This window comes from Thamnophis sirtalis, unplaced genomic scaffold (genome assembly GCF_051295495.1).
Source record: "Thamnophis sirtalis isolate CommonGarterSnake01/CBP01778 unplaced genomic scaffold, rThaSir2_p1.2 scaffold_10, whole genome shotgun sequence".
In the NCBI taxonomy this organism is placed as follows: domain Eukaryota; kingdom Metazoa; phylum Chordata; class Lepidosauria; order Squamata; family Natricidae; genus Thamnophis; species Thamnophis sirtalis.
Window position 1 is genome coordinate 47,772,652 of NW_028261390.1, and position 23,214 is coordinate 47,795,865.

The 23,214-nt window shown below is 33.4% G+C and overlaps 1 protein-coding gene across 12 annotated transcripts in view; it reads right to left on the minus strand.

The window, feature by feature from the left end:
- TENM3 (teneurin transmembrane protein 3) overlaps positions 1-23,214 on the minus strand; it is an 836,795-nt gene that overhangs the window by 258,749 nt on the left and 554,832 nt on the right. Inside the window, exon 1 of one of the 12 annotated variants that reach the window (XM_087724560.1) lies at positions 20,171-20,265. The exons of 10 other annotated variants lie outside the window; for them this stretch is intronic. The gene's annotated coding sequence lies outside the window, so the exon portion shown is untranslated. Of the gene's footprint in view, positions 1-20,053; positions 20,266-23,214 lie in introns of those variants that run through there. One more of the 12 variants, XM_087724559.1, reaches the window with a different exon arrangement.

The window sequence follows — 23,214 nt, forward strand, 5'->3', positions numbered from 1 at the left end:
GTTAGAACTAGGATATTTTCTTCTAAGGAGCCTTCATCTAGAGTTTTACTTATCCAGTTATTCAACCTTCCTTATTAAGAATTCCTTAAGGAGAATTTCTTGCTCTACACCAGCAGTTCTGAACCTGGGGATCGCGACCCCTTTGGGGGTCGAACAACCTTTTCACAGGGGTCGCTAAGACCATTGGTACTCTAAACTTTAGACTCCCCCTCGGGTTCCTCGAATGGGCTCCTCGAATGGGTGGTTGGGCTCCGGAGTCATCGCTGGCCGCGTAGAGCATCACCACGGCTTGGAAAACATAGGTGCGTGTGCACACCCCATAAAATTACAGCCTCAGAGACTTTGTAATGGCGGAAACTTGTTCTCACTCACCCGGGCTTCTGCAGAAGCTGCCCTCCAAAGCCCTCCCAGTGTACTGCCAGGTACTTTTAAGAGTGAGTGATTAAGTGAGTGAGACAGACAGACTAGGGGTGGATTGCTCCCTCTTCTCTGGTTTGAATGCAAGCAGGCGGTTTAGTGGCCTGCCTTCTTTGCTAGTTCGGGCAGGTGGAGAAAGGAGGCATGCAATAGTCAAGGGCGAAGGTGCTCCCCTTCGCCCTTGGTGGCAGGGGTGCTTTATCACAACCCTCCTTTCTTTCTCTGCCTGCCCAAATGAGCAAAGGATGTGCTGGCCCCAAACCGCCCACTTGCATTCAAACAAGCCCGCCTCCTCCTGTCTTTCGGCATGGACTCTCTGGAGGGGGAGGGAGGGTCTTTCCAAAGACTGGCTTCTTTCCTTCCCTCCTGTGGCTGGAAAACAGATATTTTCACAGTGGCGGCAGTCATTTTCAGCTCTCCCTTCCCCAAGCATGCTGCTGGAGCCGCTTTTGCTGAATCCAGCGTGGCAGCGATGGCAAGAAGCGGCTGCCAGTGAAGCTCTCAGCGATGGAAAGAGTCCCACTGCCGCAAAAATGGCTCCAGCAATATGGGACCAATAGGGAGAGGGAAATCCATGCAGAGGAAGGAAAACGCATGCATTCCCCATCCCCTCCATTGGAAATGAGGCAACTGTCAAGAGAGAAGAGAGCAGTGCACGCCACGTGGGCTTGTGCCGTAGCCAAAGGACAGGAGGCGAGGTGACCACAGTGTGTGTGTGTGTGAGAGAGAGAGACAGAGAGACAGAGAGAGACACAGACACAGAGACAGGCACAGAGAGAGAGGAAGGAAGGAAAGCCACACACAGAGAGACAGAGATGGGGGAGGGAGGAGAGAGACAGAGATACAGAGAGAGAATTACAGAGAGAGACCGAGACAGGAAGGGAGGAGAGAGACAGAGTTAGCAATAGCAATAGCAGTTAGACTTATATACCGCTTCATAGGGCTTTCAGCCCTCTCTAAGCGGTTTACAGAGTCAGCATATTGCCCCCAACAATCCGGGTCCTCATTTTACCCACCTTGGAAGGATGGAAGGCTGAGTCAACCCTGAGCTGGTGAGATTTGAACAGCCGAACTGCAGTCAGCTGAAGTAGCCTGCAGTGCTGCATTTAACCACTGCGCCACCTCGGTACAGAGAGAGAATTGCAGAGAGAGGGGAGGGAAGGGAGAGACAGAGACACACACAAACAGATAGAAAGAGATGAAGGGAAGAGAAAGACACACAGAGAGACAGAGATGAGGGAGGGAGGAGAGAGGGACAGAGATATAGAGATAGAATTACAGAGAGGGAGGGAGGAGAGAGACAAAGAGCCACACAGAGAGAGAGATAGACAGACACACAGAGAGAGACAGAGAGACAGAAAGAGAGAGTAAGAAAGGAAGAGTTGGTGGCTGTTTTGTTTTTTTCTTTCTCTTTTTACTTTTTAAAAGAAAGACACTCTTTCCACTTAGAGCCGGGAGTCTGCTCTTAAACTTCCCAGATAAAATTTCATTTATTTGAAATTAGAAATAACTATTTCACAATATATAATTACACATTGTTTTTGTGATTAATCATTATGCTTTATGTTCAATTTATAACAATAAAAATACATCCTGCATATCAGATATTTACATTACAATTCATAACAGTAGAAAAATTACAGTTATAGAGTAGCAACGAAAATAATTTTATGGTTGGGGGTCACCACAACATGAGGAACTGTATTAAAGGGTTGGGGCATTAGGAAGGTTGAGAACCACTGCTCTACACCAATAGATTTTAATATCTCTTCAATTCTATTCTTAAAGTAAAGTCTGACAAGATACAGGAAAAATCTCTAAAAATTATACTGAAAACAGACATTTTTTCTAAGAAAAACAACAGAGTTCTTTGTTTAATTTAATGATCAGTATGTGATAAAATAGGCATAGTATGTTTTGAATATTAGATATATACACTTATAGCAGTAGATCCAAGAATTTCCAACTGTAAAGTTTATCTGGTAAAGAGAATAAGAGGTATTCAGGCCTAAATAATCTTAATGTACTCTTAAATTTTGTGCAACTCATTATCACATCATTAATATTTGTTCCAACAGCTGCTGCAGCCTGCAGCATAGTTAAACTGTCTATAATAAATCGAGAGTGACAAAAAAGAAGCAGATTTTATATGTACTCATCTGTCATACACAGATTATAGAATGGCTGTCACATTTGGCAGGTCAATGTATGATCCATCTTTTTCCATCCCACCTACACGTATTTAGAATGACATTTTCTATTTTATGTTTCTCTTTTTCTTCTTGACAAAGAATTCAAAGTATTCTCCTTTTTTTAATATGCTATAGCTGTTAAAATCTTTAAGTCCCATCTGTTTATGGAATAATAAATAAATTACGGCAACCAATATGAAAACATAACAGAGAAAACTATATAAATTAACATTGCCTGTTAGCACTTGTCTTTTAAAGCAGACATTCTATGAATATAACAAAGTAAATCCCCATTAGAAGGGAAGATGTAAAAAAGATTGAAATAAAATTTATTAAATTTTATAAGATCAATAATTCAGTACCAAAATTTTACTTGAAATGGCAAGTTTTGCTTTTGTGATTTTAAAAATTATTGTTAAAGATATTTTCATGAATGAAATCTATCTATTCAATTTTTATCAATTGAAGGACATTACCATCAAGATAAAAATGAATACTGTATTTTTCGGAATATAAGACACATTCCCCCCCCCTCCAAGAGGCTGAACATTTGGGTGTGTCTTTTACTCCGAATGTAGCTTTTTCAAAGCTTTTTTTCCCCAGTCCTAATAAGGTGCTAACAAATGAAGGTGCTTTGACTGCTTTTTTCATTGCTGCTCCCTCCAACGATCAGCTGTGCTTTAGAAGCTTTTTTTTCAGCCCTAATGAGGTGCTAACGAGTGAAGCCATCTTCTGTGCTTTGCCTGCTTTTCTCATTGCTTCTCTCTCCCATGATCAGCTGTGCTTTAGAAGCTGTTTTTTATCCCCAACCAGGGGATAAAACCAGCAAACTTATTTGCTGAAGCTGACCAGACTAAGGACACTAGCCAGATGAATACCTGGTAGGCAGATTTTTTCCCCTATTTTCCTCTCCAAAAACTAAGGTACGTCTTATACTCCGGTGTGTCTTATACTCTGAAAAATAAAAAAGATGACCAGCCAGCATTCAGTTATCCAAGTGGCAATAAAATGAATTCTTGGATTTATTGGAAACAATTGTTTGATAGTATTCTTTATCGTATGCAATGAACATATCCTTATGCATCAAAATATCCTTAGGAATACATAGTTTTTGAAAGCGTCTAAGGAACTAACCATAAATTCAATATAATAGTTTCCTTTATTGCACGAAGCTGTCAAATAATAGCTATTCTAAAATTCGGGTACGGTTTAGGGCAGGAGAAACAAACCATATATGTGCTCACAAATATATACAGTACAGTCTTTTAAAGAAGAACTTGCTTAATCTTGTTTTATTGTAACAAGTAGATTACTTGGCACTATTGAAACATTGCCAGTATACACCCAGTAGTGAAACATTTTTCAGAATATGATTTTTATAAAGTCTTTAACTGAAGGAATTGAACAGAATACTCAAAAGAACTGCTAACTGTACAGCAATGTAGGTGTGTACTAATATGACAACTGGTATAGCAACAACTATGAAATATACTTGATTAAAAAGCTGTATTTTTGTTGTGGTTTGGTGAGATAGTGCTCACTGAACACTTCTTCACAGAGATAATGCTTGTGATTCAATACAGATATATTCTGTTACATTGTATTAGAAATCCAAAAGCAGATAGATTGAGATTCAATAAACATGAATGGAAAGCAAACAGCTAAGCATAGCATAATGTAACACTAACAAAAAGATTCGGAGAAAGTTTAAAAGGCTTGTGTGTCAAATTCTATATATCTTCTGGTCAATCCTTTGAGAAGTCCTAACTATTTTAGAATTTAATTGTATTTTCTTACCATAATTACAATTTGTGTATACTATATAAATAAAAGTAATATAACTTATGAGTACTTTAATATATTTTTCCAATTGGATACAGTAGCAATTTTGCACTTATTTTACATATTATAAATTACCATGAAAAAAACTTCACAAACAATATACATGACAAACAGATTTAACCAGCTTTGTATGCCAGTTTTACCTAATTCCAGATCCATCACAAAGTGAAGCTGATATTCTCAGAAAATGTCCAGCGTTCCTCCATGAAGTAGTCTTTCTTTCATCGTTAACTCCAGCCTATACAAGTTTGACAGGCGTATTATAGGGACAGAACAAACAGAGTTGGTCTTGAAATGGATGGTGAATGACTGGATTTGGAAGATTCTTTCTTTGTGAGATTGTCTTTATTTCCTTTGTACCCCATCTCACAAATGCATAGCTATTTTTCCATGAAGCAACTGAAAGGGTCTTACATTATGAAAAAGTGTCTAAAGCTAACAACCTGTTGGATCATCCTGAAATTAGTACTAGAACAAACTGGAAGATTTTAAATTCCAATGCCTCTATTTGCCTGATCTGAACTGAAACTTAAAAATATTGTACAGCTTAGGCCTTAGCCATGAAAAGGATCAGAAGAACTATGAAATAAATTATGAGCAACTTAACATAGTTTTATTTATAAGAAATTCAAATTAGTGAGAAAGAAAATACAAATTAGGTCCAATTGTGATACTTAGGTAAGGAGATAAAATCTCCTATATCACAACTACATAGAATCTTACAGTCATTGAGAAATGTAATTTTGAAAGAAAATCTATGACTACTTCTCAATATTTAGGGATATAATTTGCTGCAGATAGTTGCAAATACTATGCCATAAACCAATGTTTACAAACTATTATGCTAAAATTATGTTTTAGGAAATTCATATTGTTCCTTTATGATGACTGCATGCTCATTTGCATCCTTATTCATGATCAAGTTGCTTTTTCCAGTGGTATTTCCATCTTGATTGCTGTTAGAGGGCTTCTAGTTTATTGTCTGATGAAATGGGATTATTCCACTAGATCCTGGAAAATCTTTAAAATACTAAGCAGTTTTAGACCTGGTAAAAAAATTAAATGTTACTTCCTTTTTTCTCTGAATTACTCCTATTTCAAAAATGATTGTAAACACAAAAATTAAAGGAATATTTCATTTACTGCAGATTATTTTGTTCCTCTGTCCCCCTAGTGAAACATCAAAGCTAATTATAACAAGCAATAAAGCTGTCAAATTTCAAATTAGCACTATTCAAACGTGCTTCAGTAAACCAGAGTTATATTTTTGTAACATTTTGGGGTTTTTAAAAATAGATATTAGTTTTCTAGAATAATTTTGTTTGAGATTGGCAAATAAAATAATAAAATAATCATTGATTATTAAGGTGATAAGTGGTTATTATAATCAATAGCTAATTATGCTATTTGCTCAAGTTCTCTGAGGCCTTTCCAGTCTCAATCTGGAATACTGAATCAGGGGTGCAAGGTGGGACTAGAAATAACTGAACATCATGTAAAAGCTCCATATCATTATAAGCATAAGATAACTATCCTATTACTTGGCCTTAAACATAGTTTAATAAATTAACTGAAATTTAGTGGGATTATACAATACACTAAACTGTAATATGGCTAAGTATATTTTGGCTTGTCCATGATACAGTATATGAGGCAAGCTAGCATTTTGATATCTGTCAAAGTATGACTATGTGTACTGTGTTTAAGACAGGAGAAATGTAGAAAAGATAGAACAACTTAACATAATAAAATGTTTTACTATGAATGTCATATTGAACCTTTATCCAGTAGAAATAAAATATTAAATATTATTGTGTTTTTGTCCCTTCATCTAAAACATGCTAAATTTCAGCAATGGAACAAAATTTATTTTATAATGAAGTAAAAGCCTATAAGGTTGAAGGAGGATGACACTGGAATGAAACAGTGAGCACTGGCAAGACAAATACATGAATCTGTAAACAATTGAGAAGTTTCAATTACTTAGAAATAAGACTACTTAAAAATAACTAGTACCAGAATAATAAAATATTAATACACTGAAATTATTTAGAGATTCCTTTATTTCACTGAGTTGCAGTTTAATAGACCAATGCAAAATCCTGTTCATTCACAAATATATCTAATGTATCACATAAAGTGATTGCCACAGTATTAGAGATGTTTAGATATCCTGCAGTTTTCTTCAAATAATCCAAAGATAAAGGAAATTATTGGCATATCCAAAAAGCCTGTATATGAAAAACTAAGTCGAAAGAATCAGAACAAACAAGGAGTTGGGCAACTGGCAAAATATAGGTAGTCCTCATCTTGCTACCACAATTCAGCCGAATTTTTTGTTGCTAAATGAGACAGCTGTTGAGTGAGTTTTGCCCACTTCACAAGCTTTCTTGCCACAGTTGTTAAGTGAATCTCTGCAGTTAAGTTAGTAACCAGGTTGTTAAATGAATCTGGCTTTCCCATTGACTTTGCTTGTCGGAAGGTCACAAAAGGGGATCACATGACTCCGGCCATTGCAACTGTCATAAATATGAGTCAGTTGCCAAGTGTCTGAATTTTGGTCATGTGACCATGAGGATGTTGCAATGGTCGTAAGTGTGAAAAACTGCCATGTCATTTTTTTCAGTGCTATTGTAACTTTGAACGGTCACTAAACAAACTGTTGTAAATCGAGGACTACGGTACTGCAATCCAAATATACCCTTGGATTAGCCACATAGGTCAATGAATTCCATTCTGCTTGAAAAGAAATATATAATAAGATATCCGTAGGAATGTAGTAATCTATGATAGGAATGGAAGAGAGAACTTATTTACTCAAGAAACCTCTTGCGTGAAATTTAACTCAGATATATATAACAAGAAAGGGTATATGAGTCAGCTGTTTGAGAACTACTGTTGTATGCAGGCAGAGTAGAGTGCTAAGGACACCAATTCATCAAAATGAATGGTTTTGTAAGTTTTCTAGACTCACATCTACTTAAGAAGGTAGTGGCAAATTGCACTTGTTTCTGGATCTGGAAAGTCCCTAGACAATTATTAATGGGTTGGCCACCCTGTGTGGACTATTGCAATGTATTCCAATGCCTTTGAAAACCCTTCAGAAGGGCAGAATGGGCAGTTATCTGTTGCACCAATGTGCTTCTGGTTTCAATTTACCTATAAACATAACATAGTGTGGGTCTATTTGAGAGACTGACTTCTTTCTACAATGTGTACCCTTCCTGTTTGATTTGAAATAGCTGACATATATCAAATCCTGTCAATTTAACAGTATCATATGCTTGGCCTTACAAGCAGGCCTTCTCTGTCATTGTGCCTGACCTCAGGCGCTTTCCCAGGCCTCAAGCTATATAAGGCGATGGTCCTCTTAAGGAAATATTGCCTATTAGGCAAGGTATTTGTTTTACAAGGTGGAGCCCATAATTTTTTCTTTGTTTTTTATGTTGCTTAATCTGTTTTAATACTATCTGCATTCAGAGTTGTCATGGAGGGGGGTGGCTTTACAAATGTAATAATAATTTGGTTAAAAAAACTAAGAATGAGTAAGTAAGAACACTCCTTTGAGAAGAAAAATATGCAATAAAAATATCTAAACTATATACTTTGGATTTATTTATTTTTTTAATGAGGATATTCTTGAGATGTTTACCAAGGAAAACTAACGGCAAGCTCAATTGTATTTTTAATTCCATATGGCTGTCTATATGGGGAACACACTCTAAGGCTATGCAAATTCTGAAGAAAGAACTGCTTGGCAATATGCAGAAGAGCAAATGGCTTCTCTTAAAATTGCCTTTTTACAGGCTCAAATGGCTACTTTGAAAAAAGCTTCTGACCATTGTGTTTATGAGTTCATGCATAGCCCTTGTTGTATCTTTTTTTCATGTTGCAAAGCATGTTTTTCATGTTTTTCAAAGGATTTGCATAGCCACTCTGAACTTGAAGTATCACAAGTCTTTATTTATCTAAATAACTCTAAATAAATGTAAAGACTTAAAGAACAAATCATTAAAAATTATTACATAACCTATTACCTATGTCAACATGAAACTATCCTGAGTATTCTTTCAATAGATCTATACCAGTGATGGCAAACCTTTTTGGGCTGCTGGGCCAAAAGAGCACAGGGGGGTTGTGTGCCTGCGTGCCACATCCAGAATGCTATGCATGTGCCCCCCTAGCATGCGCATGTATGCGATCAGTGCCCCCCCACTTTTGGCATGGTTTTTCTGCCCTTCCCAGGCTCCAGAGACTTCCCTGAAGCCTCCAGAGGGCAAAAAATGAACCTACAGGGAACCTGGAAGTTTGGGAATGGTGACTTCCGGTTTATCCATAGGGCCGATTTTTGACCTCTAGAGCCTTCAGGAGGCTTCTAGAACTCTTTTCCTAGAAATCAAACTCATAAAGGTTGGTGCCTATTACAAAGTTAATGAATAATAAAGATTTTTATATAATGCTGCTTTAGTAGTAATCTGAAGCAGCATTATATAGAACTCTTTATTGTAGCAATAATCTCAGAATATTTTTTTCACTTTTTCAAACATATTCTATGCTAGATAATGCTGTGACACACACTGATATTAACATTAAAAATCTAAACCTTTTCACAGAATGTACAGTAAAATTCCTGCCACTAATCAAAGTAAGTTGTGGGGAAAAAACTTTCCTAAAAATTTAAATATAGACATTTACATTCCCTATTATTTACATGTATTATTATTTAAGGGATTAGACTAAGAGCAGGAAGACCTGGGATCAAACCCACCCTCATTCTAAAGCTCATTTTTGAGTTCATCATGCTCTCAGCCAAACCTAACTCATGTTTGGAGAAGGAAGACAATACAGATAGTCCTTACTTACAACAGTTTGTTTAGTGACTGTTCGAAGGTACAACGGCACTGAAAAAGTGGCTTCTGACCATTTTTCAATTTACAATCTTGAAGCATCATGTGATCAAAATTCAGACATTTGCTAACTGGCTCATATTTGTTGATTGCAGTCCCAGAGTCATGTGATCAACTTTTGCGATCTTCTGAACAGGGAAGTCAGATTTACTTAACAACCATGTTACTAACTTAACAACTGCAGTGATTTATTTAACAAATGTGGCAAGAGAAGACTGTAAAATGGAGCAAAACTCAATGTCTCACTTAGCAACAGAAATTTTGGGCTGAATTGTGGTTGTTAATCAACGACTAGCTTATATATCACTTTGAGCTCCTTATGAAAAATAGGTTATGTCAACACCATTTAAGTTAAATATTTAATTTTAATTTTTAAAATTAATCAATTTAATTTTTAATGTAATTAAATTAAAATTAAGTTACATTTAAAAAAAATCAACTACTATTTTGATTAAAGCTATGCATTGATCTTTTTGTGGGGAAAAGCACAGGGTAGCCAAAACAAATTGATAATCTATATGGGAGATCATAAGTTCTCATGCTTCATTAAGTCATTAAAGGCTAGGCAAGATCTAATGTCTTTCCCTCCCAATCGGTGGTTTGTCTTATTTAAATTGTTATTCCAATGAAGGCAAACATGAAGGAATCATACACATCCCAGTTGAGGTCTACAGATTTGATGTCCAGTCCAGAAAAGAGAAATAAGGTAGTTTGGATTCAGTGTATACACAGTCAAATTCATTCCTATTTCAAAAGCTCAGAAGCCTCCAAAGTAAAAGTGATTCTCTGCTGATGAAGAGATACTTTCCCTCCCTTTTTAATCTTTAAATTCTCTTCTAGCAAGATCTAAGTTTTCTCTGCCTCTAATGTTTTGACAACCATAACGAACAGGATGAAACAATCTTCTAAGAAGGATTTTATCATTCAGTTTTCCAACTAATTATTGAGAAAATACTTCAACATTATGTAAGAGCTAGGAATTGTTTCAAAGGATAAAGATAAGTTTTTATGTCATCTAAAAATTGTAGAAGATAATTACTTTTTAAATGCTAACTATAATAATCTTATATAAAACTAATTTCCTATCACAGGTTAAAAAAATGAATACCTTTTACAAAAACTGAAATTCAAGTCTAGTACCTTTAAAGTTTAAAGACATTTGTTTTAATCAATGGGAGCTGTGGAAAGTATTTTAAAAAGGTCCTCAAATACATTAGCAAGAACAAATCATTCCTTTTCGAAGCTTTAAAACAGCCATATCTCTTGCACACCTCCTTTGTAAATTTTGAAATCTGTCTCATTTTTTTCCATATGTGTTTGCAACCACAGCACACAAACTTTGCTTGCAGCTTCAGAATAAATGCCACATACAGACAACTCCGACAGCATTCAATGAAAAGTATTGTAAAGGATATAACACTTGAACAAATGAGAAGTGAGATTATAGAAGACTCACATTCATCTTGCTAAAAATAAAAAGCATAATCCTGAAAACTTTTCAAAGCAAGATATACAGTACTTAAAAAAATAACATAAAAACCAATAACTAAATAAACTCTCTCCCCTTTCCACCAGCTGAATTGCATCGAAGTTTTACTCTGTCTGGACTAAGATGCAAATAAATTGCAGGAGCACAGAAAGAAATTAGCAAAAGATGATTGGGAAGTTTGTACAAGAGTTTTAAGAGCATTTGGAGATGGAAAAAAAAGAGTTTTTGATTGAGCATTGTTGGATTTTACCCACATATAAAATTTTGAATAAAAGACTACTTAGAAATAAAAATTAACAAGGAATCTTATTAATGTTTTATCATTGTATAAAAATGATGATCTTCTGACCTTCAGGTCCTTTAGCATCTTTAAACTTTGGGATGTACTTCCTCAAGAGCAAAATACTAATTATATGGCTTGTTTGACCCAACAAAATCTGAACTAATTTAGCCAGCATGACCTAGAATTGCTTACAAAATAATTATTTGAGGCTCTTAAGATTTCTACCGAAAGGATCTTTTTGCTATTTTTTTCCCCCAGTTAGATACAAAATGCATTCAGGAAAATTATGCCTTGCGAATTATAATGTTGTCCAAATAAGTCTGCTACCAGTTACTTAAGCAAAAACGTGTGTGTGTGTGTGTGTGTGTGTGTATACACACACACACACACATACATACACACACACACACACATATATACATATACATACACATATACATACATATACATATATATATATGTACATATACATATATCAGATAAATAGCACTAGCAATAACACTTAGACTTATACACCACTTAACAGTGATTTACAGCCCTCTCTAAGCGGTTTAGAGTTAGCATACTGCTCCGAACTATCTAGGTCCCCATTTTACCAACTTCAGAAGGATGGAAAGCTGAGCCTGTGAGGATCGATAAAATATTCATTACTCTGTTCAATGACTAATAATAATCTAGTTTCATTATACTATATTAGAATGTTGATAAGTAAATTTATGGGAAAAAATCCCTCACAGCATTCATTCAAAATTTGTATACAGGAACAAAAACTTCATTACTGCCAACATTATACTAGAATTGGAGACTGAATTTTGAATATGTCTGAGCAAAACAATTTTCTTGTTATGTTACATTTAATTAGACATACTCTCTAATGACAAATAAATGTACCCACTAATTACAGAACTTTATATTACTACAGAATGCTAAGCAATACCAAAACCCCAAGTAAGTTTTTCAGTAAAAAAGATCCGGTGACCTGAATTCAGCTTACTGCTGTGAAAGCAACTACAGCATTGCAGAATGAAGATATATATCATTTGACATTCTAAAACAAGTAAAATAAGGTCTATACTTTTTTTACTCCATAATTTTTGGGTTGTACTTTGGCTATGGCACTTTCATCATACATACATACATCAACTGTAATACTGTAACAAGATTTCACAATGATTCCTGGTAAGAATTATAAAAAACCAGAATATTGAACAATTCCACACACAATATACACTGACAAAAATAATAATATATCAGTAAATAATATTTTTCACTAATCAAACACATGGACTATATCTACATTTTTAATTTTAAAAGGAATATGTATTTAGAATAGGCTTGGCAAAATTAAGACAGATATACACATTTAAAAATCAGAAGGAGATTAGTGGCCACTCTCCAGATTAACAAATATCAAAAGGCACAAGCTTTCATGAGACAAAAATTTAGGTCTTTTATTAAAATTGTTAATTTGAAAGGGTGCTACAAAGTTTCTGATTTTTGCCTACACAGCTCTCCAACAAAACTTATGCTCACAATCTTATGCTGCATACAATCAGTAGAATAAATTCAACTGTACCTAGGGTTGCTGAAAAACATTTATCTAAATTTCTGGGAAGCATCAATTGCTTACTGTGATCAGTACAATTAATGGCAGTTTGAAAAAAAATCTTATGTATGTTAATAATTCTATTCTATCTTATTTTTTTAAGGTTCATTTCAATTCTAATGTATGCTCAAAGAGCTTAATTCATGAACTTCAATATTATTTGTGTGTGTAGGACTATGGCATGCTAATTATGCAGATACTAAAAGGCCTATTTTGCGGTGGGGGGAGGCCGTATTCCTCATTCTCAGTACACTGCACTGTGCAATCTTCAAAGCCTTCATGCTCCAATTCCCTTGAGACAACTCTCACTATCTAACAATAACGTTTTAAAAATGGAATTTTCTCCAACTTTTTGTACCATTTCATTTCTTTCAGTAGTTTCCTAACTATATTGCTTCAAAATATAACTGTGATGACCAACTCAAGCTTTTAAATATTTTAAATATTTTTCTAATAAATAATTTACTTTTAATTCCTAAATAATTTTAGCTTCTTTCTCTCTTACTGACCCTCAAGAGTATTCTTAATGTTAATATATTAATTTATTACTTTTCATTACTATTATTTTATTACTTCTTTTATTTTTAAAACACATCTGCAGCTGTTTTTAATTTGTATCAGCTTATGTTTTGTATTTATACATAGACATATTTTTCTTTCTTCAAGTTTAAATATTGAATTGCTGGAAAAAAAACACCTTTATCACATATATATAAATGTCACACACAAAATGCTATAGAGACATCAGTTGGTCTACTAATATGCCTTCTGTCTGCATGAAATTATCACCTACTTTTATAATTATCTACAAAATTTAAACTCATTTTATGGTAGTTCCTCCTCTATTAGCATATCAAATATGAACAAAATTATGCCCAAACAGTCTACTCAAAATATGAAACATACATAGTTAAACCGTAATTGTTTGTATAACAACCCTTTGACGTATTTTAATGTTTTTTCTGAAACTTATTACCCGCCTTCTAGTGATATATTGATGTTATTGATCAATATTCTTCTGGAAAGTCTACAGCTCAGCAGAAAATGTCAAAAAGTCTGGAATTTTGTTATTACTGCTGAACTTCCTGTGTAAAATGTTATTAGCACAGTTAGTGTATGGATGGTACTTCTCTATACTAAAACCATAATATAACATTATTTGTAAAAGTCTTTTAAAGAGAGCTTCTCCAATGGAGGATTTCATTTTATAATGGAGACTCAACCATATACCTATGATACTAATGGGAGTATCTCATTTTAGTCTGATTATATAACATTTTTCAGATGGAGATGCACATTTAGACTTTTGCACCCTTAGAAATTTCTCTATCAAAGTTAAGGAAAATTGGGATAATAACTAAAAGTAATCATTAACAAAATTATTACTAATTACTAGTATGTACGTTTTCTCCAATCTATTAAATTAAAAAAAGTTACAATGTGGACAACATTGAGAGGGGTTGCAAGGTCTGTATCCAAAGCTTTTGAACAGCCATATAAAACCCAGTGCCTCAGATAATACATTTCTAATTAATGGACTTAAGAAATATGTTTAATTAGTGATAAGAATTTTTTCTCCTTCAATATAAAAAATGAAAATGGTTCCAATAATCTCTCTTCATAATGGGATATTTTTATGATTGAAAAACAAATCTGAATTACTTCATAAAATAATTTTATCTATGTTACATTCTGCTCAAATTATTAATTACACTGTATTTTTTAAATTTAAATAATTCAACTGTAGTTTATTCAATATTGAAGATAAAAAAACCCATCAACTTTACATGTGCATAACAACTATAGCTAACAGTACAAAGTTCTTAAGCATCTGAGTCATATTCATTTAATAAATTATTTAAATATACTCTTGGAAACTGAGATACTATAGCTTTCAAATACTTTTGAGATATCTGAAAAGTGAAGTCAGTTAAGATTTTAATGAGAATTCACCTGTCACTTACAATTGACTAAAGATGGTTTGTGAATCTAAAGTTCACAAAAACATCCAAATGACTTCTGAAATTTGGAAGGACACTAGTTAAGTCTGTTATGTTTAAGTTTCAATTAAAGTGCCAGAATTTATAATGTACATGCCTAGAAATGCAAATACAATCTGTTTTTAAATATTGATTTTCAATATTATTAAATAGGAACAGCCTCATTTTAATACTGATACAATATTAACTTGAATAATATCCAAGTAACCACACTTTCATATTTGTAGATAAAAATCTTACATGGGCAACCAAAACAGCTAATATTCTCCTTATCTTTTCCATATATGGAAAATGGCAGTAAGTATAGGATAATCTTTAGAGCAACTTGTCTCAGTTTGAAAAATTAAAGAAAATCATTTTTCAAATAATAAAGCATAGAAAGAAAATATCTACTTCTATCTTCCAACTTATTAATTAAGTATGACCAAGAGAAATAAAAAAAACTAAAACAATTTGAATTCTATGACAGTAATAATACAGGCCTAATGGAACTACAATTAAAACCAATACAAAGTTTATCTTCACCAATCACCCTTCTGCTTATTTATTTATTTATTTATTTATTTATTTATTTATTTACCTCACTTGCACTTGCATTGAGTCTCATCATAAACTTAAACAACTTGTTTAACCACTTAAGTCTTTCAGAATTAATGAGATATGCTAGCTTTACTATCACAAAAACTGAAAGACAAACATTTCAAGGCACATTGTTGTGTGTTTTGCAATAATGGACAGTATAACATTTAGGCAACAAAATTAATGAAATGTCTTAAGAATGTCAACTTTGTCTCACAAGGTACTTTTGTTTTATTTAAAAAGAACTATTAAAAATGCTCTTAGGTACATTTTACAGTTCCCAGGAAAGAATGGTTTATGACTAAAAGTGAATATGTTCAAGAAAAATTATAACATTAGAAATAGCAATATAAAATACTACTTATTTTGATCCACACTAATAAAGTATAAGAATTAAAATAAGCAAATGTTCGACAGTTTTAATGTAGTAATCTATATAAAGCAGCACATTCTAAATTTATCTTGAAGCATTTGTGTAACTTTTTTTGTCACATAAAATGAAGACTCAATGAAATGATTCTTCCCTCTTAATTAAAAAATTAACCAATTTGCAACACTTAGCAATTCTCCCCTTTAACAGTTATTAAACTATATTCAAATTTCAGTAAACCCTGTAATTTAATTTTATTTCCATTTAGAGAACTAAAATAGTTTTAAACACATCCTAATCCTTTAAATAGGTTCACATCTAATCTACAAACTAAAAACAAAAAAAGAAAACATTATATATATTTATAATTAGGTGAGTCTTTTACCCATTTATTTTTTTTAATTCCACTATGCCTTGTGACTGAATATGTGTTTTTAAGAGGTCTATTATATATAAATAATCAAAATCACCTCCAAAGTATTAGTTTACACTTCAGGAATTATAGCCAAAAACCTGAGAACTGCACAGCTAATCACAGTCAACAGAATCCAGGCCTAAAATATGTTCAACATATTATAAGTTATAGTTTGAGAGAAAAGTCTAAAAAGAAAATCAATAAACATAAAAAGCAGCTTAGTTGAAAATCAGTAGAATCAAGAACAAATATTGGAAAATGATATAAAAATAAAAATCTGTTAAATTTAGTAAAAGCATATTTTTCTTGTTTTCCAAAACAAAGCAAGCCTGACATAAGTTTACATTCAAATTGGTCCATAATCTAGTGATTTTCTGAATAGCTATCCAAATTATTTCCTTTTCTTATTCTAATTTTATATTGCTTAGAAATAATGTTGAAACTCAATAAAATTTTGAGAAGCAGTTTTTACTGTTTTGTGATGCTTGGGCTCACTACTCATACACAAGTGGTAGTTATACTAACTCTGTTACTTCTTTACAGGTGTTAAATAAAAATACAAGATGAAAAAAATACTATAATTATGTACAATTACAAAGCATTAAAAAGTACAGCTAATGAAGATTCCAAACATAATTTTCTTAAAGGAATTTGTTACTTGCCGTTTATTCTATAAATGTAGTAAAATGAAATCATGTGAATCAACTACTATCTAATCCTAAAGGCATTTAATATGGAAATCAAATGCATTAAAATCCATGCAGCTTTATACTTATCAATTTATTTAGGATCCCCAAATTTATATTTAGTAGTGGACTTTATTCCATTTGATTTGATATGACCTATCAACCAATTTTAAATTGCTTCTCCATCTTAGGTATTCAATATGAAATATGGCTTCCCATGATGTCTGATTGTAAATTTATATTTGTGTGCATGTGTGTAAAATATATACCTACGTACATATGCCTATAATGCACACATACACACAATCATCCATCCTTTCTTGCATATACTTTTGAAGGTACACAGACTTTCAAATTACAGAATTCAAAATATAAAATTGGTTGTCTAACAATTCTAAAGGATTTTATATATTGAAATATGTACATGTGTATGCAACACATATTTCTCTTCAGCTCTGCAATTAGAGCTTTGAACATAATGCACATACAAAAAATGGGAACGTATGTCTAATATATGAATGTCTGGAGCTTTCCCCAACAGAAAATGATTTAGTATAACTTTACATATTTAAGTTTTAATAAACAATGATATTTAGAATATTAATCAATCAAAATAGTGATATTTAAACATTTCAAATTCCAGTTTTTAGGATTTAGAATAAAAAAAATCTGGAAATCAACTATTTAGATTAATATTATCAACATATGACTTCAAGAGTTATAAATATAAAAATAATTTGGATTTCTAACCTTACCAATCTAAAATAAAATATATAGGTTTATAGGTTTTTCAAATAGTGTTCTGCTTACTAAGGTCTGCTGCTGTTCTATTCATTCTTTTCAGTGTGATTTAAGCAGGTCAACTGAAAATTTTTGCAGATGATTGTGCTGTCTCACATTAGCACTTTGTTATAGTATGGGGAAAACAAAGTTCCTATTAAAAATGGCCATATTCTGTTTCACTAACCAGCATATGTATTTGTAGAAATATTACTTAAAAGTATGAGTTACCAATTTGTATTTCAAAATTTAATTCTTAATTTTGAAACTATTCCTCTACTAATTTACACAGTGACAAATGCAAAAATATGGATCTAAAATTCTGTCGTTTTATATTACTTCCAGTGATGATGGATACTTAGCAACCGTTCTCTTCTATAGAGGAATGAATACCTGAGTGAAGCATGTAATATGTCATGTGGCATTAATTATCCAGATCATTGTATTTAGACAGCTATTATTACAATGTGTAAAATGCATTCATTTTAGAATCCACTTTTTTGAATCTCTTTTTTCAGCATTCCATGGAAGGAAATGCAAACTTCCACCATAAAGATATAAATAAAAAGAACTGTCTAAAGAAACTGTTTTCGCCTATTCCTGATTACAAATAATTTGGATTAATTGGTACTTTTTTCTAGAAATTTTTGCAACAAGGAAAATACATAAAATAGATATATAAATTTCATTAACATGAATGTTTAGATATATGAAGGAAGAAAATGACCATCTAAATGTTTTCCAAAATTACTGAACATTGTGCTATTTCTGCACAGTAACTTCAAAATAAACTATTCAGTAAGCCATCAAATAGTAGTAGAAGTGTTAGCAGTTATAATGTGCACACATTTTTTTGCATTATTATATGTAAAAAATAATAGTGATTCATTCCATGATACAATAAGCATAAAGAATACACTATGGGTAATATGCTATGCACAGATTCTTCCAACTAACAACTTTTCCTACATAACTGTATTCATTTAGTTTGTGTCTTTCTAGTTCTGCAGTAAAATAACTCTATTGTTCTCTGCTTTTCAAATTCCTGAACAGGTTGGTTTGCAGGGATTAGTTTTGCCTAAAGGCCCATGAAGTTTAAACTGAACTATTCTTGAACTAACTAAAAAAAAACATCTTGGAAAGAGTAGTCTTCAAGAATGATGTCCAGGAAACTGAAGCAAAGTTAATTAAGAGCAGCTGTCTAGGTCTGTAGTGAAGTAGATCAGTATCCCATCAAATCCTCTAAAGGTTTCCCACTTTTAAATCAGTATGTACTTCCATTTGCATTGAGGAAATGATAAAAAGTATTAAAAGTACTGCTTTAAAAATCACATAACATAAGATGTTAGTATAGTGTTTTTTTTAAAAAATCAATACTTATTTTATAATTACTGAATGGCTGTTCAAAATCAGATGAATAGTTATGTTTTCTTTTAAATATTTCTCATTTCATAAAGATTGTACAAAACAATGAATTTTTAATGCTTTAGTCAAACATTCAGAATTGGAGAACAAAAGATTTATTTTTGAAAACAAGAACTGTGGTTTATACAATTCCAGACATGAATCTGTTTTCAATTACTGAAAGTATTTCCACTTCAGTGGAAAGGGATCAAGTCTACAGCTACACAATTGTGGGGCAATGAATGCAATTATATTAAGCTTTATAAACAGAATGACTTTGTGACAGGATCACATAGTCTGCATATTCCATGTCTGTTATGAGAAAAAAGAAAAGAGAATTTATTACATAGGAGTTGCAAGTGTGGAGTGGAAAATACGATATGCTTCTCCACCTTTCAAAGTAGCATAATAAATGTCCTAGATTTCCTGGCAATACTTTATTATTTCTAAATCAACATTTTCCGATATTATATAAAAGTACACCATATTTGCGTTTATAAAGTTGGATTTATATATTTAATTACTTTTTCTCTTTCATTATTACTATTTTAAAAAACAGCAGTATGCTAAACAGAGCTATACGGTGAGGTCCGTTATTTTCACACGCAGCCGATTCCTTTATTAGAAATATTTATTACTCTTTGAGAATGCCACTATACGTTCGCACTAACCAAGTCCAAAAACCTAAGGAATTCAACCCGATTTTGGCTACATCAGAAAGCGCTGAAGACTAGATGTGCTATGCTAAGATCTGAATGCAGTAATTTGCGGGTTTTTTAAAATCAACACACCGTTCAAGAATTCTTTGAATGTTAAAGTCCTGTAGGAAAAGAAGAGCCGCTTAAGTAACCGGAGAGCTTTTCGTAAGAGCATTAGCACATTGAGAAATAGGTAAAGTTAAGCTTCGCCTTTGCTAGGTCTCCATCTAGCTCTTCAGGGGTTAACAAGCCACCTCATTTCCAACGCTAATATTGCCTCTGCACCGATTCCAAGAGAAGAGCAGCCTCCTCCCATTCTATAACACCGCATCGGAATCAAACATACATAAAAGGAGAAGGGGGGAAAATCCGCACATTTACCTACAGCAGCACTAGGGCTTCTGTTTTTGAATGTTTTAAGTGGATCTTCTCGAAGTAAGTATTCGCACTTTATCCCGGCTCGGCTGTAAGGTCAAAGAAGGGTAGCTTTTCAGTCACCCACCTTTCCGTGGTGATTCCGCCTTCTGGATGTGACGAGCTGAGCGCAGCCCTTCCAAGTTGAATCAGTCTATAATGTATCATGTTACAGAGCCTGGCTTTCTCTTCAGGCACCGAACAGCAATCAGACATGATAGGCTGAGGCTCCTCTGTTTACATCCAAGCAGGGGAGGGGGGCGGGGTTGCCATCGCTTAACCCTTGCCAAGCCACGGGGCGCCTCGCTCTCCCCATTTCCTCGGACTGCCGTAGGAGGACGGAGTTCTGAGCACGGCCAAAGCCGCTCGCGCTTTTTCGTCTTCCCCCAAACGAACCTCCCCGCTTCTTTAAGATGTGTGCAGAGACTGGCGGAGCCCCCGACCCCAAGATAAGCTATCGCGCTGAAGGACTGCATCGCAGCAGCACCTATTGAATAAAGAGCAGCCGGCATGGGGAAAGCTTCGGAAAGCAAAATAAAATGGGTCTTTTGTGGAAGAGCAAAAGAGTAAAATAATAAAAAAAAACAAATTAAATATCTGATATACATGGATGCTTGGGTTGTTCTTTTTTTTTTAAAGCGAGTATGCATCTCTCAAAGTACTTAAATCTTTGAGCGTTAAGAATTATTTTCTCCGACAGTCTGAAATTGCAGAAGTCAGTTCTTCCCAATGGGCGCCTTGGAGAACTCCTTTGACTGGGCTGTTGAAGATTCGCAAATTTAAGGCTCGAGATCCGTGCCTGACGGGTTCAGGCTTCTGCGCTACTCAGACAACAGACAGCCTTAAAGATACGTGATAATCACAAACTGATTATCTGATCCCGTAGCATTTGTCTTTCTGATCCTGTAGCATTTGCATCGATCGAGGTTATATTACGTTAGGCTACCATTTCTGGCTGCAGAAATAAGGATAACCAACAAATAGCAAAGGGCCACAAAAAAGGAAACAAAAAGGACCCTCCCCCCCTCAAGTCTCTCTTGCCAGGTCCTCCAGATTTTTGCAGACCAAATATAGCAGCCCTAATAAAAGTGTTTTGAGCTTGTGCAGAAAATGCAAAATGGATTAAAGAACAGGATTCATTTTTCATATACATGCGCAATTCTCTTGAGAGTTATTGACACAGATCTATCAACACTGAAAATACAGAATCCGAGAGTTGGAATTTTACAAAAATTTAAAGGAACTGAGATGAAATATAAAAAACTGAAACTATCTAGAATATTGCTATAAAGAAGGGTTTATCGATCCCCAGGAAGCAAGAAAAACCCATTGGAAGCCCATGCCAATATTTTTGAAGGTTACAGGATTGTGGATCCAGAAGAATAAATGGGGTGGGGGTTGCCTTTGGAATTCCTGCAGCCCCAGATCTTAGTCATAAACGATGGTACTACTATTAACAGATCTTGGTTCTGTTTCACCTCCTGGTTGAGAGGAGAAAGATTTCTGCAAGTCAAGCACTCTGATTCTTCTGGAGGAATAGGGCAATTGTATTATTTATACACCATTCCTAGATAATAAATCAAGTGTTTTTATTTAGTTAAATTTAACTTTCTAATATTGTTCTTTCTAAATTATTTGGCTAAAATCAACCTCAATTAGAAACACATCAATTATTGGCATGAACACACTATGAATTAGCTCATGTGTGCACATTGCTCAATTTATGTTTATTCCCCCACCCAAATCTGATCAACCAACAGGGGGCTGTACAGCTCTTGCCACTAATTTACAAGAGGAACATTTAAAAAAATTTTGCTTTAAAAATTTTCTTTTAAAAAGTATCATAATTCATAATCTCATAATTTTATTCTATGATATATTCTGCATTGCTTGGTATTCCTAATATTTGTATTCTGCATCAACAGTGATTTTTGAGAATTAATAATGTAATCATTGAATAAATTTCTTATGAACATGGAAAATCATAGGTTTGTCATATTTGTAAATGCTTTGTTATTTACCTGTTTTTTATCATTTATAATAAATTTCTTGTATAATTTATATGGTTTCTTAGATTAAATGAACAGGCAAAGAAAAACTTTGCTTGTTCATCTAATTGTTTCATTTAACCTTATGCAAGTAAACACCATATTTACTGCTACATATAAACTACGTTGTATCTATTATGTTTTTCCACTGGTTTCACTTATTTGAGAGGCAATTTTCATACATTTGAAGTTTAAAATTATTTTTTCAAAATTAATATCCTCACATTCTCGAATTCCTTATGTTGTTCTTAATGTGTATGTTACTAAGAATTTCCTAAATCTGGAAATATTTTCAAATAATTCAAAATATAATTCAGATTCATAAATACCAATGTATTTATTAATATTCTGACAGCTTTTTCGATTCTCTATCCAGAAGTTAGGCAATTACCAATGTAAAGATAATTTACCAACATATCTTCAACTGCCAATGATCTCCGTAGATTCCCAAAATATTCAGTGCATGAATACTAAATTTAAGATAGAGAAACTCAAAAGTATCTAAAAAGTATCTTAATCTCTACTAAGTAACATAATTCTTCCCAATTAACAGATAGTTTATTAGTCATAATTATGAAAAAAACAATATTTAAGTGATTTACTTCCTTGCTTTTGGCTTTCAAATAAATAATAAGAATAAAGAACACAGGTCATTTATCATGGTTGCATTTTAAGTTCCTTGAATTAACCAAAACATATTATTCTGATCTAGCATAAACCTAGGTTTTTTTGTTAATAGAATAAATAGTATTAAGACATCATAGTTCTGACAAGCTCCATCTTGTAAAGCCTGGAGGCTCTGGTAATGTCAAAGAAAGAGCAGGCAGAAACCTCTCAATGCCATTGGGAAAGCTACAATAGTCTTGGACAAAAGGATTGTGGCAGATGGAAAGACCTACAGAAATAAATTATATGAAGCAATATATTATGAAAAGATTATCATAAAATGAAAGGAAGTTATGGTACAGAGATAGCTAATGGGCAAAATAAAATAATGAAAAGGACAGAGACAAAATAAATGTTTCTAAAATAAAAAAAGATATGAGAAAGGCTAGATGGAGATTTGATGTACACATATTTCATC